The following is a 3141-nucleotide window of genomic DNA, read 5'->3' on the forward strand; positions in this document are numbered from 1 at the left end:
AGCAGACGAAAGCTTCCCGAGTGTTCAATTCACATCCGTCCAAGACTTCAAAATAATCAAAATTTCATACATTTTCTAGAATCAAAACAATATTATGGATTTTAATTAAAATTGAATTAAACATTCTAGACATAAGATTCAGCGGCATTATAGTTTAATTTTAATCTTTGTAAGTTACAAAAGTGGTTCAAAATTATGTCTGTATAAATAATTTTCCCGCCAAGAAGCTGGTAATCTACGATATAGTCAACAATTTACCTGCATAGAAATAGGGAAGCAGAATTAGGAAGCAAGAACTGAAAATGACAAACAAAAATAACGTCACCTCTTTACAATATCGGCAGACATTGATCTACGGTCGATATAAAGGTTTTCTCCTTTTCTCTAAAGATACGTGTTAAACACTTTCCCCCTGTTAATTATTTCCATATTTTCTTCGAAGCTCTATTGAAAAGATTTCTTCTCGATCGGTTTCCTTTAAGTTTATCAGCGATAAGACGTTTTTGTATTTGTTTGTCTAAAGATATTCCGCGATTTGGACAGATCAGATGAAGGGCTTCTGATGTATTCAATTCACATCCGTTCAAGATTTCAAATATTTTTTCTTGTTTTCATCTATAATTTTTAGTCTAGTTTTACAAAGTAGAGAAATAAATGTGCGTCTGTTTTAAGAATAATTAACTATGGTCTGGGATATTAAGTGGTTTTGAATGAATAGCCCTAGAATAGAAGTAAGTCAACAGGACAAAGATTAAATCTGGCACCAATGAAAATAATAGAACGGAAAATAAAGGGATAGATGACGTGGCAACCTCAGATAAGTTTTCTTGTACATTCTTTGTTGGCTGCTGTCTATTACTCTCGCCTTCTCTCTTTATCACATACACATATATAGTTTAAGAAAATAAAATAAACTTACGTATTCATTTATTTGTCAGTTCAATAAGGGAAAACATAGAAATAGTGATAAACGCTTTTTATACCCAAGCATTTCGAACCCTAATGCTTCTCATCAGAAGAGAGCTAGCTTACAGATAAATAGAAACGCGATATCTAGCTTGATAATACTATGATGGAAATCTAAAATGAAAAGACGATAAATTAAATATAAACCATGAAAGATGAAAGAAAAGAATCAGAAATTAAGGGAATGTTATGGCAGTTTTATAATCAGGGATCGCTGAGGCTAGAACAAAGCGATGGAGTTCTAGTAGAAGAATGCATGGCGTGTTTTAAGACAAAAAACTGTAGGAAATGGATAAAATTGTTAAAGAGATTTATTAATATGGAAATTATAATACAGCAATGTTGATGTAAGAATAGAGATGAAACAAAATATAGGTATATAAGCAATGAAAGTTGGGCACCAAGGTGGTTATATAAGATTATATAACAAGTCCAATATTCGTATCTGGTAAATAGTGAAAGAAATTACATTCTTCAGGAAGTAGTAAAATACGCAATAGGAATATTATCCATTCAGTTGATCTCTGGAAAGTTTGGTCAGCTGTGTACGATTAAGGATGTTAAAGTCCTGATATTCTTGTATGAATCTTCATGTGTAGAATTGGAATATCGTATCAGAGTTTAAAATATATACCCCCAGTAATTAGGGATTGAAGTGTCGTAAAGATTTAGATGGAAAAAGTGAAATCATATACTGTGAAAGCCAAATGGAAGCTTCAGATATTTAAAATGCCAGAGTTCGGAAAGCAAAAAATATAGTTAAAACACAGACAGAAAAATCTTAAGCACCGGCTGATAACAGAAAAGAAGTGATGATTAGTTTATCTATATCTATACTATTAATACCATTCTAAATGTTTATATATATATATATATATATATATATATATATATATATATATATATAAAACTTTCGAACGGATGCACCGAATGTAAAAATTCTTTTTTTTTTTTTTTCCTGTAATGTGCATCCAGGAGACAAGCGCCCGCGTGTTTGTGTGTTGTGTGGGTGCGTAAGAGAGACGGACGAAAAGGAAAGACTTACCTCGGGACCGGCTCAGCGTCGCCGACCGAAAATAGATAAAGAAAGATCAAGATGGCGGCCGCCGTCTTTTGTAAAGGATGATATCTCGCAAACCCACACGAATTCTCGCAATATGCAAATTTAGCCGGCCTACAACGGCGATAAAAGCGGGTGATTGAAAGACGTTGGGAGAGCGATGATTGACTTGGTCGGGAATCGTGTTGCTATTGCTTCTCGTACCGTGTGAGGATATCTTACCGTTGTTGGGTCCGGTCTGAGTCACCGTTCGCGTCCGTCTAGGCACCTTGCTAGTTGGATTCCGTGCAGAACCGGTGTTTACTGGTTATCGAATTGCTTTACGTTGCTGCAACATTATACATCTACAGAGGGCGCGGTACTTTTAAAGGACTTTCCTCACACATTTTTTTATTACAGGTGTGAGTTCCTAGATTGTCCTTATCTATATATGATTCGTAACGAACAACGCCGAGTCACACAAAAAGCCCCCGAAATAAGGAGTTTTGGGCCGGTTCGTGCAATTGTCAAAAAAGGTACCTGCCCATGTCAACGAAATTTAACACTGTCTGTATACAGTCGCCGTAACATCTTTCGGCATACGAACAGGACTTGTGGCGCAATGGATAACGCGTCTGGCTACGGATCAGAAGATTCCAGGTTCATATCCTGGCAAGTTCGTAATAATTTTCACCATCATTTATCCAACGTTTACTAATTATCTTTACCTTTAGTTAGGGTATTATTTTTTTGTTTCAATGATTTTGTTTTGTGCATATGGGAATTTCTCATACCTCGAGTTGACAGGGTAGGCGTTGATGGTAAGACAATGTTGACTGTATTCGATACTGAGTGTATTCGATTTTGTGTTTGATTCGTCGTTGTGTGTGCTGACGCGGTACAGCCGCTAATTTAAAATAAAAAGATATAAAATTCTTAAAGAATAAAAAGAGAAGAAAGAAATGGTTAAAGGAAAAGCTAAAAAATAGTGGTAAGGAGAGCAGTAAGGGTGAGTATTTCCATTAACAGCAGGAGGAGGACTGTGCTTTGTCTCACATCTTTTCAAGTGAATCATGTTTCAACGAGGGGTTATACAGGTGAGAGGGGGATGGGGATAAGAGATTGGTAAAGGGTGA

General features: G+C 35.6%; 1 non-coding gene across 1 annotated transcript; it reads left to right on the forward strand.

Annotated features, from left to right (window-relative positions):
* The first annotated feature begins 2613 nt into the window (after positions 1-2613).
* Positions 2614-2686, forward strand: Trnar-acg (transfer RNA arginine (anticodon ACG)). The gene has a single exon. It is a non-coding gene; the product is annotated as a tRNA-Arg (tRNA).
* The last annotated feature ends 455 nt before the right edge of the window (positions 2687-3141 follow it).

The sequence above is a fragment of the Euprymna scolopes genome, chromosome 2 (genome assembly GCF_053919585.1).
Source record: "Euprymna scolopes isolate OS-2025 chromosome 2, ASM5391958v1, whole genome shotgun sequence".
NCBI classification, from domain to species: Eukaryota; Metazoa; Mollusca; class Cephalopoda; order Sepiida; family Sepiolidae; genus Euprymna; species Euprymna scolopes.